The following is an 18,206-nucleotide window of genomic DNA, read 5'->3' as shown; positions in this document are numbered from 1 at the left end:
ACATGAGTGAGAAGTTAAGAAAATTAAGTGTCAGGTCCAAATCCACATGCAAGTTAGTGAAAGAAGTGGTCAGTGTTTAAGGGCATGCGAGACTGGACAGACAGCAAGACTGAGCAAACGATAAAAATGCCACCAACTTCAGTGTTACAAGTCCTTGTTTATTCTTTCATTTTCCTCCTTTCTAAAAATTAAAGCACAAATGTGAGATTATTTCAGAGTTGCCAGTCCAATGCTCCTTAGGAAGCTGCGTCTTGCAGTAACAGGAGGCTTCCTCATCAGTAACTAACAGGGCGCTATTCTTGGTTTGAGCTCCATCCAAAGAAACAGTAAAGGTAAGTGAGATAAATCCGAAAGTGTTCTGTGTGCTTGGGAGGTTATTAGTCTTATTATTAGTAAAGAATCCCTGAGTTAAACATGATAATTTCTGGACAAATAAGCTGGCTCCGTGCCTTAATAGAATAGCTGACTGGCTGCCAATTTAGCCTGAGAACTTGAGACACTAAAATAATAATTTCAAGCAAGCAAGTTTCCTAGCAAGCTGGTTGAAATCACTTAGAGGATTAGCTTTTTCACCTCTGGAATTTAAGTCAGAGAGTTTTCTGAGTGAAAGACAGTCTGTCATCCTTGTGTTAACATACAAGGCACCGTACCACTTGGCTGCTAGGAGACTGCTTCTGTTTTCTGAAGAGGTTACAGAGCAGTATGTGTACACTACAGAAGGGCAATCCTGGTGCCTAGTAGTCAATCCTAATTCTACTAACACAGCATCCACTTTCTGTATCTCCCCCACACCCCCCAGGGCACTGAGCAGCTCTGGTTTATGGTAGTGCAGGGGACTGAACCTGGAACTTCAGAGTCTCAGGCATGAGGGTCTCTTTGCATAACCATTATGCTATCTACCCCCAGGAGGAAGATATTTGACCAGCCTCTTTCCACATATTTCAGAATGTATCTTTGTTCAGCTTTGTACACAGAGGAGGGAAATGGTTCAGAAAACCATCTTTAATTGCATAGAACTCCCCCCACCAAAAAACAAATAAAAAAACAAAAAAGCCAACTGAAAAAACACACAAATACTCATTCTGAAAAATTTTACCTGGAGATATATATTTCAGTATTCTGTCTTTATCCAAGTAAAAGTTTATCCCATAATATCAAAATATCAGATCTGTACCAGTCAGGGCGGTCATTTGCTAACTTGATTATTTTTATTGATTTATTTAAAAATATTTGATTCACATGGTCCGGGAGGTGGCGCAGTGGGTGAAGCATTGGATTCTCAAGCATGAGGTTCATTCCCCGGTAGCACATATCCCAGAGTGATGTCTGGTTCTTTCTCTCTCCTTCTATCTCCATAAATAAATTAATTAATTAAAATCTTAAAAAAAATAAAAATATTTGATTCATTTATTAGCTAGAGACAGAAAGAAACTGAGATAAAAGGTGGGGGGAGGGCATGAGAGAGGATGCAGACACCAGCCGCACTGCTGCACCACTTGTGAAGCTCTCCCTGGCCCCCTGCAGGTGGAGACTGGGCCAGGGGCTTGAACCTGAGTCTTTGTGCATGGTAGCATGTATGCTCAAATGAGCGCAGAACCCCCTGGCCCTTTATTCCGCTAACTTCATGGTCCTATAATTGATATGAGCATGTAGCTGACTGTTCGCTGTTTTACCAGAGCAGTACTCATCTCTAGCTATGGTGGTGCTGCGAACTGAACTTGAGATGTTTGATGCTTCAGACATGAAAGTCTTTTTGCATAATCATTATGTTATTTTTCTAGCCTGAGAAGATAAACTTAAAATTCTCTATGTTCCTCAGGACAATATATTATGAGATCTGGGAAGGGGATGCACTAATTCTGAGCACAGAGAGCTCCCTATATTCTTGCACTCATTCATTCATTCATTCATTCATTCCACAGATATGCACCTATTTTGCATCTGACATGATGCTAAGATTGAACTTATACATGTACCTTGACCTATATGCATACACAGATCATGAGATAAACCCTTGTCTAACAGGGACGCAGGCATTATTAAAGTACTTTGTATATTACAAAATGTATGATCACATTCAGAAGAGGATCAAAATAATTTCTTGTTGGATAGTATGCCAGGCATACTATCCAACAATTTCTGACATTAAAAAAGGAACAACATGGAGGTGCCTTCAAAGCACAAACTATAATAAGTAAACATCTGCTGCTTTGGGGAGAGGGCATAATGATTATGCACGAGACTCTCATGTCCGAGGCTCCAAGGTCTTAGGTTCAGTTTCCAATAGCACCAGAAGCCAGAGCTGAGCAGTGCTCTGGTCTTTCTCTCTGTGTCTCCCTCCCTCTCTCACTATAAAACAAAATATATGTATTTTAAAAGTGAGCCTCTGTCAGATTATTCTATAATAATAGCAGATAAGTGCTATGGGCAAAGGGAAGCAGGTGAAGAGGCTTTTAGGGAGCACTACCTAGTGGCTGGGGTAAGCAAATGTTGAGATACATATGAGACCACAGCACCAAAGCTTCCTTCAACACGATGGCAGCCAGGCTCAAACCTGGCCACCATGTATGGCAAAGCATTGCCCTAAGTGAGCTATTTTGCTAGCCCAAGAATGTTGTTACTTTATATAGAGGGTGACCAGAGAAGGTCTCCCTGATCTCAGGTGACTTTTGAGCAAAGATTTCAACAAAGAGATGATACCTACCACCTGGAAACACCTACCTGTGACCTTGAAGTCTGGCACAAGGCAGATTACTTGTGATTTCATTTTTTTAATTCCTTTTTTGTTGCCCTTGTTGTTTTATTGTTGTAGTTATTACTGTTGTTGTTGTTATTGATGTTGTTGTTGTTGGATAGGACAGAGAGAAATGGAGAGAGGAGGGGAAGACAGAGAGGAGGAGAGGGAGATAGACACCTGCAGACCTGCTTCACCGCCTGTGAAGTGACTCCCCTGCAGGTGGGGAGGCGCTGGAGGCTCAAACAGGGATCCTTCTGCCGGTCCTTGCACTTTGCAGCTCGTGCGTTTAACTCTCTGCGCTACCGCCTGACTCCCTACTTGCGATTTCAGAACAGTGAAGTCTACAAAAAAAAAAAAAAAAGGGCTGTAAACAGCACTTTAAATCAGCTTCCTATCCATCTGTCTGTCCGTCTGCCTGTCAGTGATCCTTAAACCCTGTTGAGTTACAGCTTTGTCTCTCTGTCTGTCTGTCTATCTCCAGTGATCCTTAAACCCTGCTGAGTTACAGCTTCATCTTTTCCCCACAGGAATGCCTTACAGTAGCTCTGCATTATGATCAGAAGAGAGAATTCCCACTTATATCATGCACAGGACTCAAGTAAATGATTCAGGTAGACCATTCCACTTTGAGGTCATGGTTATTGGCAATGAGCATACAACAGGAAGAAATTATCTAAGACTAGCTATTTGGTTACTGTCATGCCAATAGAGTGCAAAGTTCAAAGGAAATTGGACATATCTGGGTTCTGGAATGGTGAGTTTTTGAAAGTCCTCCTTTTAATTAAAAACAACTGAAGATTGTCCCCCCCTCTTATCCTATGGTTTTGTCAGTATTTCCTTTTTATAAAAACAAACAAACAAAAATAATCCTCCCCCACCTAACACACACACACACACACACGTACACACACACACACACACACACACACACCAAGAATAGCAATAGCACCAGTGACAAAAACCCAAGCAGACTAGGTACCTATCAGATTTCTTTTGTCTGCCCTTTTTAAACACAGACAGTAGTAACAGTAACTTTTTATTTAGTCTATATCCTACAGTAATGACAATAGTGAGTATTAAAGGAAATACGTATCTTAAGATTTCAAAGGATGAAGAAAAAAAGCAAAGAAACAAACTCTTTCAATCAGTTCCTACAAAAACATGCAGCCAAGGGTTTTCCAGTTCTTAGTAATAATAAAACTTTCAGATAAATCACAGTTATTTAAGAAAAACTGAATGTGCTTATCATATTTTATTGAGATTCTCCGACATATCTGATCTAGAAGGAAAGCTCTATATCTATTGTGGATATAAGCCTCTGTATGTTATAAAATATATGATATGAAGTCATGCCTTTAAAGAATCAAAATGATCTATGGCTACAAAAATAAAGTAATTAGTTTTAAATTACCATGCTAGCAAAGAGAATTGGCATTTCTGCTGTTGGAAAGAAATGGGGGGGGGGCCCTAGAGAATAGCATAATGGTTATGCAAAAGACTTTCAAGCCTGGGGTTCTGAGGTCCAAGGTTCAAGCAAGCCCCAGCACCACTCTAAGCCTGAGTTGTGCTCTGATGAAAAGAAAGAAAACCAAAGGACAAAGGATTTAATAACACATACACACATATACTGTATTAAGAAACAAGGTAAAAGGCAGATATTTAAATTTTTTTATTTTTGCCATGCAAAAATATTTGAAAATAAGACTTAAAATTATGGGTAACTTTTGTGAAATTTGTGAGAGAAGCTTTGTAACCTTCAAAGCTGGTTAGGATATATTTTATAAACGGACACACATAAGGATGACCACAGAAAGCTGGATAGTCATTCAGCAAATACAGAAATCAAAAGGTAAGGGAACATAAGACAAAGTATATTTTTTAAAAAACTGCTTTTCAATAGTATGTTAGTTACACTTTTAAACAATATGCTCAAAAACCTCTTTTGTCAACCTTCAGATAGCTTTCCAGATAACTAGTACTTCCAAATTTAAAGCAATGAGGTCAACTGTTAATCTAGAAAAAAAAAAATTACAGCCAATACACTGCGGAATATTCCAAAAGTCTGGAAACATCAAGCAAACAATGTATTTATATCATTGTTTTCAAGTGAATGATGATAACCATTGCTTTTTGTGTGGAAGCACTTTACATGATGGGAGGTTAACATATACCAAATTGAGCATGTTATTGGAAAAAAAAATCTGGATTCTTTGGGCTCTTCTATTTGTCAACTGACTAGTTAGTGTGTGCTGTGTTCCACAGTGGGTGGATGTAGTAACCAAACATGGGTCCTTATCATAGCAACTGCAATCTATTCACAGGAGAAGAAAAGAAACTTCCTGGAACTGGATTCAAATGCTGTCTATAATATTTTGACAGTAGCAGTAGGAGTGGACAGAGCCTCATTTACTTATCCATGGTGAATGAAGGAACAAACAAAAGAGGACAAAAGAAACAAAATTTAGGGAAGAGGAAGAAGAGGGGGAGAGAGAGAGAGAGAGGAAGAAATAAAGGAAAGAAAGAAAGAAATGTTCACTCCTATAGGACTAGAAGCAAAATGCTTGAATGGGGTGGACTTTGGGGCCCTGGGACAATGCTGGTGGGAAGGAACCTGGTTTGGGGGTGAGAATGTTTTGCAAACACCTATCATGGGGAGGTGAGAAGTTGTATTCATGTGTCAACAACTGTACTGTAAACAGCCAACCTCCCCCATAAAGGGATTTTAGAAAGAAGAAATGTCAATATTTGATGGAAAAAAAGAAACATCTAAGATTTCCTTTTCGTTCTCAAATTTCATATTTCTTTTTTCCTGTGCATAAAATTATACCTGAGGAGCTTTTTGAATGTGCAAGCTTCCAGCCCAGACCTTAACATCTTTCTTTCTGCAAAAGCTTCATAGGTGTTTGGGATTCATGCCTCCAGCTAACACACACTGACTGAGCCAAATCCCCTCACTGCAGGACGTGCAAACTAAGGTTCACAGGCTGAGTGTCTGCATTGCCATCCAAGTTTTAGAGAAATGCTTTGGAGAACCTTGTTTTCTGCACACCCATATCACAGCACCACTGTCTCTGGAGTCTCTGCTTAGGAAGAAACAGGACGAACGGGCACCTGGCCAGAAGTTACCACAGCAACATTAAAAAAAAAAAAAAGAAGTCAGTATCTATTGGCAACACACAAGATAATAATGCAAAAGCCCCTTCACACTCCATTAAAAAAAAGTGGTTGCTTCCTAACTAATTGCCAAGTTAAGCAAGTTGGATGCAACTCCTCCCCCCACTCCCACCATGTGAGTATCAATATTCCTATCAGTTTCTCATCTCAGGCCCACAGTGAATAATGATGCTGGTTTCCCTGGATATGGGAGAGGGGAGAGAAAGAGAGGGTTTTTTTTTTCTTTAAAAATGCAGATGGTTAAAAAAAAAATTTTTTTTTTCAATACCTTAATACGAAGAAAGCCTGGTCTGCTTTTAACACTTTGGAAAGAACTTGAGGACGTGTTTTTGGCTATTAGCCTGACAAGCTGTTTAAGCTTATAGAAGGCCCACATAGGGAACTTCTATAATTTAAGTTAGTTAAACACAAACATCCCTTTATATTTTATTCCCTCCCTTCATACTCACAAGAACATAAAAGGCTAAAAACATTTCAGAATTAGGCGAGGATGGGGGGCAAGTGATTTATTTATCACTGGGGTTTCTCCCTTCAGGCTTGTGGAAAGAAGAAGTGAGGCAACTCAAGGAAATTTTTCACATGATCCTTTGCCATGAACAGAACTAAGCATCAGGCATTCCTGTGAAGCGTATGCATTTTCTTACAAGAAACATCTGCGGTTCTCAAATGCACTGCAGACCTGACTTTATCTTTCTGAAAATTATGTAACCAGCCTATACTTCCAGCACTGAACACACTTATTAATTACATTGGCGCAGAAGAATTTAAAATGCCAGCTCTTTTTTGAGGCACGTTATAACCAGGGTTTCAACAGGAGCACACCAGCCAAGCTCTCCTAGGGAAACAGAGCAGTTCCTTAAACTGTTTGGAAGGAATGTTTTAAAGTAAACTAAAATGCTACTCCAACAAGCTTGTTTCCCTTTGCTTTCTTTTTTTTTTTTTTTTTTTTTTCTGTTGTTGTTGTTGTTGTCACGGGGGTCTCACTGCTCCAGGTCAACTCTTTTCAGACAGGGAGATGAGAGACAGAGAAAAGGAGGAGACCACCCCACCACACCAAAGCGTCCTTCAGTGCCTGCTGTGTGGGTGGGGCTCAAACCCGGGCTGTGCATTTGACAAAGCAAGTGAGCTACTTGCCAGCCCATCCAGTTCTTTTTCAGATCCAACAATGACACTTACTCTTATCATGTAAGTAACATAGCAGAAGACATCCACTGGGTAAGAAGTTAATGACTTTCTTCAGGAAACTTCCATATTATTTGCTTCTCAGTGAGATTAGAAGTAGAGTGGTTCAGGAGGTAGCACAGTGGATAAAGCATTTGATACTCACGTATGAAGTCCTGAGTTCAATTCTTGGCAGCATGTGTACCAGAGTGATGCCCTGGTTCTCCTCCTCTCCCTCCCCTTCATTAATAAATAAATAAAATCTTTAAAAAACTAAATTAAATATAATCTTCAAAAAATTAAACCCTTTAAAAATAAAATGAAGAGATACAAGTGCTTTTGCTAAAGCTATAATATGGCTATTGATCTTGAAGAAGTGTTGCATATATAGTCAGAGACATTTTAACAAGGGCAGAAGAACTGACCAATACAGAAATAAGTTTTAACATTAACTTTCCAACTTCAACCCTAGTTACAGTGGGTCTTGTCACTAGACTATTAGACCTGACTGGATAGCCACAGAAACTTCATCTTGCCTTCCTCTGAGAAAGTTTGCTAAATGAAAAAAAAAAAAAAAAAAAAAAAAGGATCAGGGAGAAGTCTGTACAATGCTTGGTGGACCCTTCTTCTTCTCAGTAGACTGATGTTCAGTGCTAACATCATGCCTCCTCATGGCTTTGCCCCAAGGTCTGCAGATCATTCACTGGCTGTAGTACTTTGGATGGCAGCAGTGACCTAACTCCTAGAGTCTCAGTGACGCCTCACAACCTGGGTTCATTGCAGTTGCCTCCACAGAGGCTACATGAAACACGACATGTACAAATTTAGATTACACAGCACTATTTATTACACAGTGGAAGATTTCCAAAAATGCCAGAAGAAATGTTGGCATTGATGCAAGTCAACTACTGTTCGACCCAATGGGACACTATATTCCCTAGGATGTTTCTGCCAGGCTTGGAGGAGCCAATGTGAAAACACCTTAATTAGGACCATCTGAGCACCTTAGATATTGGATACCCTTCTCGCACATGATGTAGTGTTTCAAATGGGCCAGTGGGCCAGCCTGGGAACAGAACCCCCCCCCCCCCGTCTTAACAGCCAATCGCTTCACTCAGAGTCCTGAGAGTGTATATTTTCTTATTTTCAGATTTAATAAGTCAAGTATATCTGGTAGCTATTAAAAGACTTAAACCACTGCCTTTCAGAAAGGTTTCAGTGTTGAGAGAACTTAGGCTACAGAGGGGGCCAATCTGAAGAGTCTGGTTCTCACAGAACGGTGAAAGTGTCTCCTCCCACTTAAACAATGTTCTTATTGACCACTTCCCACTCTTTCAGTGTGCTTTAATACACACACTAGTGTGCCCACGAAAGGAAATGTTGGAAGAATCTGATGGATAGACAATATATGAAGTGGCCTACAAAGATAGAACCACAGTTACCTTAAAAGGCAGTGGGAAGGGACTGGGTGATGAGGTACCAGGTGCAGTGCACAGGTTCAAGGCCCAGGCTCCCACTTACAGGGGAGACAGTTCCCGAGCAGTGAAGCAGTAGTACAGGTGTCTCTCCTTTCTGACTCTTCTCCCTCTCAATCTCTCTGTCTCTCACACTCTATCAAAATCAAAAAAACAAAAAAGAAAGAAAAAAGAAAAGAAAGGAAGAAAGAATGAGGAAGAAAGGAGAAGAAAAATGGCCTCTGGAAATAGTGGAGTCATGCAGGCACAAAGCCCCAATGGTAACTCTGGAAGCAGAATAAATAAATAAAATGAAATAAAATAATTAAAAAGCAGTGGGGAAAAATGTGAAAACATTAGCTGCTTGTAGCGTGCTATATCAGACAGTCCTTCCCCCGTCTTCTTTGGGGAAATCCAAACTGCTATACAGTGATTCCTTTAAAATTTCCTGTGTTAAAAGTTATTAAACAGTTCAGTCGTGCTGGCTTTAAGCAAAGCGGGCAGGCTTAGAAAGTCCAGGCCAATACTGTACCCCATTAGGTTGTGGCTATTTCATTGTAAACTTTTTTTTTAAGCAACAAAAAATAAGAGGGTTGGGGTGTGTGTGTGTGTGTGTGTGTGTGTCTGTGTATGGGGAGTTGGTTACAACAAAAACTTCACAGGAAACCAAATAGCCTTTATTTCAATGAAAAGCAATCGCAGCCTGACTCCTGGAACACACTTGGAAGTACTTTTTGGCATGCAGCTGCTCGGGGCCTCCAATATTGTGTGTAATTGGAAACATTTCAAACAGAATGGTCACCCGAGTCAGAGACTTAATTGCAGACCATTGGGGTCTGTGCCTCAGATAAAAGAAGGGTAGCTGAGGGAGTGTCCTCTCCATGGAGGCAACGACCCTCCTGGCCTGCATCTGACCGCAGTATTTTCACTGCATTATGAACAAACCCCCCACTCCAGAGGCCCAAATGAGGAAAGGGGGTGATGGAGAGACACAGGCATAAAGCAAAATAAGTAAATAAATAAATAATAACTCCTGGGTACCATAAATCATCAACGGGGACAAAACTCTTAAGGAAGGGTCTCTGACTTCAGTACAACAACTGAAATAACACAGCCCTATCCCCACTGAAGTGTAATCCACCAGACTTGAAAGGCATCTCTCCCAAGAGTTTACCCCCCACCAAGGAGAAAAAAAATGCAACTGCAGTTTAACTGGCCCGTTGTATTTTTGAATCACTTAGGACCAAATTTACTGGTGGGGGGGGGTGACTAAGTGAAGTCAAAGGACAGCTGCTCGCTGGTTTACAGCTCCAAGTTTTCAAGCATTTATGTTGGCTTCTGCCTCGCTGACATTTTCATTCTAATCCGTTTATCTGAAGTCTCTTTTGGAGGAGCACGGACTTAGGAAAGCCCAGCCTGTTCAGACTGGGCAATCATTCTTGCTTTGTCTTGAGGTCCCTTCAAAAGTCATCCAAACCCACTTAAAGGCCAGTCCAGAGCAAGTGTAAAATGCAGAGACACTGGCAGGATAATTACATTCTCTCTGAAAGACTGGATCCCGCCCCCCCCCCCCCAACTGGAAATAGTGCCGGTGAACCACTGACTTGGGAATGGTTCTTGGAAAAATCCTATCATTCTGGCATATAGGGAAGTGATCGGATTATTTTGTCATGCATAGGCGTCCAAACTGTCATGACATCAGTGTGCTCCAACCTGTGGGAGAAGGAGCAGAGGAGACAAAAAAGGAGGTGGATTCCTGAGGAAGATGGGTCCTGAAATTGGGGCAGCCTGGAATGTTCCTACTCATGACCACAGAATTTGAGCTCAGATCTACAGGGATGCAGAGGTCCCATAGGCTGAATATGGGCCCCAGATCAGATCAAATCAATGGGGCTTACAGTCAACAATATTTATACACCTTTCCCATATTTGGGAGCTACTCTCTTCCCTGATCCAGCTTTCTTGCCCTTTTTCCAGCCATGACATCATCTCCCCAGACAATAATTTGGGTTCAACTGCATATCAGAGGTTAGGCTCAGAAGGAAAAAAAAAACTAGTATAGTCATGGGTCCTTTGGAATATAACTAAAATAGGCCTACTAGTTATCTACAAAATGGAGCCCCCTCCCTGTCGTATGCTTTACATTGGCTTGTTCTAGCCCTCCCCCTCCAAGAGAATTGGATGAGTCCTGTTAATTTCGCGGGCCTGCTTGGCCCCGCCCCAAGGGACCCTGGGAGAGGGTTCCGGAGTCCGAGAGTTCCTGAGTTCCCCAGTGACAGAGTTCCTGAGTTCCGGAGTTCGAGAGTGCGAGGGTGCGAGAGTTTCAGAGTTCGAGAGTAAGAGAGGGTTCCTGAGTCCGAGAGTTCTTGAGTTCCTGAGTTCGAGAGTTTCAGGGTTACAGAGTAAGAGAGAGTGCCAGAGAGACAGAGTTCCTGGGTTCCTGAGTTCCAGAGTAAGAGAAAGAGTGCTTGCGCCGCCGCAAAGAGACAGCAGAGTTCTGTTTGGTGATTAGTTTGTCTTAGTTTATGAATCGTTGTTCCTGAATAAAGAAATACAGCTTCCCTGCCCAGCCACTGTCTCCGCGTCTCTGTTACCCGCCGTGAAGCTAGCCCGCCCGGCAAGAGCTTACAAATTTTAACAACACCTCCCCAACTCTTCATCTGTACTATTCCAGCCTTTAGGTTCATGATTAGTCAACAATTTGTTTGGCTTTATATGTTAACTCTTCTTTCAGCCACCAGGTTCCAGATGCTGACATGATGCCAACCAGACTTTCCTGGGCAGATGACCCCACCAATGTATCCTGTAACCCCGCTTCCACTAGCCCTGCCCCACTAGGGAAAGAGAGAAACAGGTTGGGAGTATGGATTGACTTGTCAACACTCACGTTCAGTGGGGAAGCAATTACAGAAGCCAGACCTTCCACCTTCTGCACCCCATAATGACCCTGGGTCCATACTCCCAGAGGGATAAAGAATAGGAAAGCTATCAGGGGAGGGGATGGGATACAGAATTCTGGTGGTGGGAACTGTGTGGAGTTGTACCCCTCTTATCTTATGGTTTTTGTCAGTGTTTCCTTTGTATAAATAAAAATTAAAAAAAAAAGGAAGTTGGGCAGTAGCACACCAGGTTAAGTGCAGGTGGTGCAAAGCACAGGGACTGGCATAAGAATCCCCATTCAAGCTCCTGCCTCTCCACCTGCAGGGAAGTCGCTTCACAAGCAGTGAAGCAGGTCTGCAGGTGTCTATCTTTCTCCTTCTGTCTTCCCCTCCTCTCTCCATCTCTCTCTGTCCTATCTAACAATGATGACATGAATAACAACAATAATAACTACAACAATAAAAGAAGGGCAACGAACGGGAATAAATAAATATTAAAAACAAAAAGAGTAGGCTTATCACAGGAAGGATCCACTGCTCCAAAAAGGTGCTGCACGAGCCCACCTGTCGCTCCCCTCCATGACTTCAGTTCAGCAGGGCCATGAATAAGGGGTGTGGTCACTGGCTACTGGTTACTGGGAAAGCTCAAGTGCTACCATGGTAGGTGCACACAGAGCTGGGGAGGTGCCACAGTTCAGGGCTGCTCCAGTTTCCACAGCGCCATCTTGGTGCTGCATTGCTGGTGGATTTCAAGGAACAATACCACACAGGTACAACTCTCCCACCTCACTTGCTCACACCAGCCTTCTCAAAATCTGATTGAACACGAATGGGAAGGCTTTTACTTGGAGCCAGAAGAGAAAGCAAAAAAACAGTAGTAGTCTTTTGAAACACCAACTAATCAACCAACGAACCCACCCACCTAACAGCAAACCAACCATGGAATATTTTCCTAACACTTCTTTATTGTGGAAAAATCATACCTAGCCTTATGCAAAATAAGTTTTTACACTAAGGAGAGTTAAAACAACTGGATGTTGTTTTACATAAATTGGAAGGAAATAAGAGAACTATTTTTCCAAAGGGGATTTAATCTACAGAGGCTAAGTTGTATCTTCAGTGTTTCTTTTTCAAAGTTTCAAATATATATATTTCATTTGATTTGATGGGACAGAAAGAAATTGAGATGGGAAAGGAAGATAGAGAAGGAGAGAGAGAGGTACCTGCAGCACTGCTTTACCACTCATGAAATTTCTCCTCTGCAGGTGGAGTCTGGAGGCTTGAATCTGAATTCTTGCATATGGTAGTGTGTTCACTCTACCAAATAAGCCACCATCTGACCACATCTTCATCATTTCCATGCAAAATGATGGTAATCATTTTGGTGTTTTGAATTACTAGTCTTCTTTCAAAAGGTAAATGTTTTTGTTGCAGATTACTTTAACCAGGAGAATAATGTTGGTAACTATAATACCACCTAGTCCTGAAAGTCATGTCCTGAAATAGTGCACAATGAAATTATCCATCCAGGTCACTAAAGAGTTCTTTCATCACTGGAAGACACATTTTAATGACTCTTGTTCCATTTCATGGGTATCATGAACTGCCACTCATTATAGTCTATTCTTTGCTTTCAAGGAATTAGAAAACTTCTTACAGTATGTCACTTTGTAAAACTGAGACTTCAATGTACTTTTTTTTTATCTCCAGGGTTATTGCTGGGGCTCGGTCCACTACAAATTCACTGCTCCTGGAGGCTTCCCCCCCTTTGTTGCCCTTGTTGTTTATCATTGTTATTACGGTTATTGTTGTTGGATAGGACAGAGAGAAATCAAGAGAGGAGGGGAGGACAGAAGGGGGAGAGAAAGACACTTGCAGACCTGCTTCACCACTTGTGAAGTGACTTCCCTGCAAGTGGGGAGTCAGGGGCTCAAACCCAGATCCTTATGCGGGTCCGGTCCTTGCGTTTTGCGCCATGTGCGCTTAACCCCACAATGTACTTTTTACATGTACCATGTGCCCAGTCCCCTCAATATACTTTTTAAAATCTTTCAAACAACTTCACGTTTGAACCATTTTCCTTTTGGCTTTTTAAAAAAGAATCATCACAAGAGAATATTAGGATCAACCAGACTTTTACTAACATTAGACTGCAAACTTAATAGGTCAGCTATTACTCTATAAGGATTTTTTTCCCTCCCCAGCTGATATTAAATTTCATTTGCATGACCCCAGCTGACTCATTCTGACCCCTTTCATTATATAGACAAATGGTGATTCTGTAAACCTTCATTTAAAAAAATGTTAAGCTCTTAAAGTTTCATTGATATTGCTGGCTGAACTGATTGCATCTGTCACGTTAGGAAAATATATTACTTTTCTTTGAAAAGTCTATGAATCAGCAGGTTCACTAAGTGATAAATCACCAATTAGTACAAAATTAGGGCTGGGAAATTTGATTTACTAAACCTACTCACGGACATGACTACATGTACCTTTATATACCATATAATTCTCCAAGCCTCCCTTCTCTTTTCTTCCTTCCTTTCTCCCCTTCTTCCTGGGATTACTCACAAGAATGGATCACTATTATTAGCCATGACTTATTAAAACCGATTATTTGGGGGGGGGTTGTCAGCAAGGATGCATTACTTAACTCTGGGTAACGTCCATTTATTTTTAGAATCTTCTTGCTTGAATATCTAGAGCACATGCATTTTTAACCTTTAAATCCTTTGTATAAACATTTCTGGAAGCGCTTGCAAAATATCTTCTGTGTTTCCCCCACTTGCCAGTTGATGGCATTTAGAAACCCTTTGGTACCAGCAGGTGCTGTATTTTGCTTTCTTCAGCTTCCAGCTGGGTTACAATGACAGATTCCTGTCCCAGGCCCAGCCTGGTCACCGAGGCTAGAGCCACCCACAGTGGAGTCATACTGAACCGAGCTCCCCACCAGACAGCAAGATAAATGGCTGCTGTTTAAGTTAAAATTCCCTGGTGGGGGTCAATATTGTTCCAGAGAAAAAGGCTTGACAAATATTGCGTCATCCTTCCAGCACTGTCTTGATTAAAGCAGTATCTTTGGATTAAGTTGGTGCTCAATTCAAAATGTATCTATCTTGCTGTCACTGGACCCCCCCCTTTCCTCATTCCTACAGTTTAAAAACAGACATATTGCTGGGGATGGCCAAGCTGGGCTGCTGCTTCCCCAGAGACCAGAGCCCACCCTTGATTAGACAAGGGACTGGACAGTGACACTTCTAGGGAGGATTATGGAGACAACAAAGACTGAGTGGGAAAGGGCCAGTTGTCACCTTAGTGACAGGCAGCAGCTGAGCTCACACATCTGGAGGCAGACCAGGGCAGACATTCCTGGCCATCCTCCCTGGTCTCTACCTCCGGCCTGTGTAAAACGACAGATGAAAGTTTCTCTATGCTCCCAAAGTACAGGAAGACCTATCTGATGGCGGATGGTGCCAATTATGTAACATCAACTGCAGGCGCAGCCTCTGGGGCTTATGATTCACATTGGGAGGCAGACACAACTGCACAGCATACAGATAGCATTTCCTTAAGTATACTCTATCCGGGTGCGCTCCACATCTTGTACACCCCCTCATACACACCTATACACACACACACACACACACCTACACACACACACACACACACACACACACACACACACACACACCCACCTCTGCCTCTTAACATGCTTTTGCAAACCTGCAGCCAGGACGTGTTTGGCTTGGGATCCCGAATCCGCCTCAGGCAAGCTGTAACTAGGTGTGGGGGGGCCAGCAGTAGCCCCCCCACACACACACACACTCTCCCACCATCTCCCCGCTTCCATTTCTAAACCTCCTGAAGACAATCTGTGGACAATTTTCCCAAAGCCCCCCCCCGCACCCCCACCCCAGAATAACACGGCCCTGCCAACAGCCCAGGCCGCTTGTTTTTCTTAGAAGGCGATGAACGTGTAACAGCTCTCTGCCGCATCCCCACTCTCTTCCCCACTAATCATTAACATATTAACACGCCTAGGTTCAACTTTTTTTTCCCTCCCCAAGAGAAGACGCTCCTTCCCCTTCCCCCCACTTAACGCGCAGCAGCCAGAGAACACCATTACTGGGGTGGGCAGGGGGAGTAGCCAAGGCACCCCCCTCTTGCCAAAACGCCCTGGGCCCGTTTCCAGAGCCATCGGCACCCTCTCCTGCAGACGCCAGTGGGTGACAGGCAGGCCGCCACCCCAGACGCGGGCACAGCCCGCGCGCCCCCCGGAGTCCCCCACTCGGGGCCCCACTGCAGGGCTGCGCGCGGGAGAGGGGCAGCAAGCCCAGCCTGGCCGCAGCCTCGCCGGGCCCTCCGGGTGCTGCAGCCCGACCCCGCGCGGCCGGTCTACACCGCTCCGCAACCCGATCGTGCGCCGCCTGCTCCGGGGGGGCTCCGTCACGCCGCCCCGGGCTGGGTGTCACGTCCCCTCCGCTGTCCCCCCGGCGGCGCCCGGCCTGCCCCCAGCCCCGCGCTGCGCCCGCAGCCCCTCTGCAGAGCCCTCCCGGATCCCGGCTGCCACTCACCCCGCGCCCGGGCGTGGACACGGCTCCGGCCGGCTGGACGGTCCTCTGCGCTGCGGGCGCTGCGGGCGCTGCGGGCGCTGCGGGCGCTGCGGGCGCTGCGGGCGCTGCGGGCGCTGTGGGCGCTGCGGCTCGCGGTCCCCGGCAGAGGGGGGCGGGCACAGGCGGGCTGGCAGCCCGAGACCTCGAGCCCCCGGGAGGCGGCCGTGCCCGCCGCGCGCCCCTCGAGGATGTGGAGGCCGGCGGGCAGGCAGGCTCCGGGCCGCGCTGTCGGGGGCGGCCGCGGGAGGCGCGCTGGCGGCGGGCTGCAGGCGGAGTGCGCTCCTCTCCCAGCCGCGCCGCGCCGCCGCCGCGCACCCCGCCCTCCCTCGGCCGCCCGCCCCGGCGAGAGCGAAAACGCGGAGCGCGGATCACTGCTCGGGATCCAGACCGGGATCCAGACCTGCTGCGGGGCTGCCTGGCTTGTATGCGCAGCGCATTGGCCCTTCCGCCCCTCCCCCTGCCCTAGGCACCCCATCCCCCCAACCCCCTTTAAATGCCAACAACCTTGATGGATTGAAAAGCAGGAAGAGTGACCGGGTTAGAGGACAGAAAGAACAACTCAATTTCCTCTGATCAAACGTGTTGGTTTGGCCTATTTGGATGCCTCTTTCCCTGGGGCTTTTTGGGGATGGTGGGGTGCTCATTAAAGTTTCCTGTCCCTTCTGGCGACCTAGTCTCTTTGGAGACCCACTTGATCATGCTCCTATGTCCCACGGGTTGGGATGTCACCACTTCAGAGCCAGAAGCTCTAGATTCAGTCGTTCTCTTCCCTTTCTCGACGGTTCTGGTCATTTCAGCAAGCACTTCCAAATCTGGGGGATGCATATATGGACCCACAAAATCCCCAGTTAGCACAGTGAGCTTCAACTGCCTCTGGAGTATTTATTTGGTCACCGTCGGTTTTCAGGCGCCAAACTGCGTGCGGTCCGTGTTTTCAGCCTGCTCGGTTCTAGGGGCTGGGCTCCCTGGAGAAACTGTGCAAGCTCAGCCCTGACATTTGTGTCACCTCAGAACCTTAGGACCTTGTGCTCTTTCCAATTCCAGATCAGCAGGTCCCACACAGGGTGGGCACTGTTTCTGAGCTGCCAGAGGACCGACCAGTCCCAAGGCAGTTGCTAACCCCAATCTGACAGGTGTCTGCAACCCTGGGCCAGGAGACCTCTCAACCCATTCCACAGTCATTCTAGGATGTTGCCCCCCTTCCAGGAAGATGAGTCTTTCCTCTCTCTCTCTCCATCTCTCTCTCTCTCTCTCTCACTCTCTCTCTCTCTCTTTCTCTCTGGGGGGGTGATTGATACCATATGAATTCCTTTAAGATAGCTCTAAACTGGCATTTTTGGACATTTGGAATTTTTCCCTGGGAGTGTAAATGAGGGGCTACTCAGCCAAATTGGAACAGATGAGAAAGAGGGAATACTATGGAAAGGCAGCAGGAGGAGGAAACGATGAAAAAAAAAATGTCTAGGCTCAGCTCTGGGATTCCAGGTCTGACTCCGATCTCAACCGCACAGCAAAATTGTGCCTTTTTATTAGATACACCAGCATGGTGCCTACTCCTGTGAGCACAGATCATGGGGAAGGCAAGACCTTCACTTCTGGAATAATTGCTTATGCCAAACGGTGTTGGTAACTGAAGGGGATCTGAGGGAGAAACCACCTAGGCTGCCATGCTCTTCAGCATCTTACTGGAGTTGTACTTTTTATTTATATTTTTTATTGCCACCAGAGTTATTGCTGGCACTCAGTGCCTGCAAGATGAATCCACGGCGTCTGGATGCCCCCCACACACCCGCCTGTCCTTTTTTCTCCCTTCTTTTTATTTAACAAGAAAGAAAGAAACGGTGAGAAAAGAGGAGGATAGAGAGGGAAGGAGAAAGATAGACACTGCAGATTTGCCTCACCACTGGGGAAACTCCCCCTCCCCACACCCCTGTGCAGGTGAGGGCAGGAGCTTGAACCTGGGCGCTGGTTCACTGTAATGTATGCACTCAGCCTAGTGCGCCACTGCCCAGTGTCCACGTTGTCATTTTTAAGCTGTGTCTGTTTCTTTTGCGAGGTTTACAAATGCTTCTATAAACTATACATTTGTAGAGTCTATTTGGCCCCCAGAACTGTCTGACAAGAGTGAGCCAAGTATTCACTCCCCATGTGGAGGCAGTGAACAGTGGTGCTTGTAGGGCCAAAG

The 18,206-nt window shown here is 44.8% G+C and overlaps 1 protein-coding gene across 1 annotated transcript in view; it reads right to left on the bottom strand.

Annotated features, from left to right (window-relative positions):
• PRICKLE1 (prickle planar cell polarity protein 1) overlaps positions 1 to 16,169 on the bottom strand; it is a 131,481-nt gene extending 115,312 nt beyond the window's left edge. Inside the window, exons 1-2 of the mRNA XM_060191755.1 lie at positions 16,111 to 16,169; positions 15,983 to 16,065 (exon numbers count right to left, since the gene is read on the bottom strand). The gene's annotated coding sequence lies outside the window, so the exon portion shown is untranslated. The remainder of the gene's footprint in view (positions 1 to 15,982; positions 16,066 to 16,110) is intronic.
• Positions 16,170 to 18,206: the final 2,037 nt, after the last annotated feature.

This window comes from Erinaceus europaeus, chromosome 5 (assembly GCF_950295315.1).
Source record: "Erinaceus europaeus chromosome 5, mEriEur2.1, whole genome shotgun sequence".
NCBI lineage: Eukaryota > Metazoa > Chordata > Mammalia > Eulipotyphla > Erinaceidae > Erinaceus > Erinaceus europaeus.
This window is presented reverse-complemented; position numbering and strand designations above follow the sequence as displayed.